The sequence below is a fragment of the Bactrocera latifrons genome, unplaced genomic scaffold (genome assembly GCF_001853355.1).
Source record: "Bactrocera latifrons isolate USDA-ARS-PBARC rearing strain unplaced genomic scaffold, ASM185335v1 scaffold_31, whole genome shotgun sequence".
Classification (NCBI taxonomy): Eukaryota; Metazoa; Arthropoda; class Insecta; order Diptera; family Tephritidae; genus Bactrocera; species Bactrocera latifrons.
In genome coordinates this window covers 1,507,278-1,508,307 of record NW_017536741.1, presented here as the reverse complement: position 1 = coordinate 1,508,307, position 1,030 = coordinate 1,507,278, and positions in this window count along the sequence as shown.

Here is a 1,030-nt window from a genome sequence, read left to right as displayed (position 1 = left end):
TGGCCCTTTTGTTTACATTTTTCCGAGGTCAATGACCAATTTGTTTACTTTTTATAGTTCAATGACCGATTTGTTTACAATTAGCCAAGTCCACAACCTTTCATGACATTTAAATTCACTGACCCTTTTGTTTAAATTTTTTGGGGTCAATGACCCTTTTGCTTGCATTGCGAGGGCAATGACCTTATTGTTTACATTTTTCCGAGGTCAATGACCAATTTGTATACCTTTTATAGGTCGATAACCCGTTTGTTTACATTTAGCGAAGGCCAAGATTTTTTGCTTTTAGCAAAGTCAACAACCTTTGTTAATGTTTGGGTTTACTGACAATTTTCTTTACATTTTATGAGGTCAGTGAACTCCTTGTGTACATTATGAGGTCATTGTTCTTATTATTTACATTTTCCTAGGGTCAGTGACMCATTTGTTTACATTTTGCCAAGTACACAACCTTTTTACATTTAGCCAAGTTCAAAACCTTTACATTTCCGTAAGCGTTTTGGGAAGGTAGTCGACCATTTATATATATGTATATATATAATCCTATATCCGTTTCGTTTAGTTTTAGCGGATACAMACAAGCGTTAAGTGAACAAAATTATTATACTCTGTAGCAACATGTTGCTAGAGCATAACAAGAACGCAGCGCTTCAATCGCGTTGTTTGCGTTGGTGGTTAAATGAAAACGCGCTTTCGGATCTTCGCTCAGACGCGCGCTTCAGTATCTAAGTGTATCTATATACATATACTTATACATATATATGAATGTGCGCATGTGTGGCAGTATGCTAAGCTGTGGTGATGCGCRTTTTCACATTTTCTGCAATAAAATTTTAACAAATTGCCAATTCGTGTCGTTGCCTGTGTTGTTGGCGCAACCGTCAGCATCAACAGCAGCGCCACCAACAAACTGTTGTGGGCGTAACGGCATGGCTGGCGTTCGAATACTTGTTCTAACAAAGCGATGAGCTTGTGTATGCGTCCACTATGTATGTTTTTGGCTTTCTGCTGCTTTTGCCATTGTTAGAGA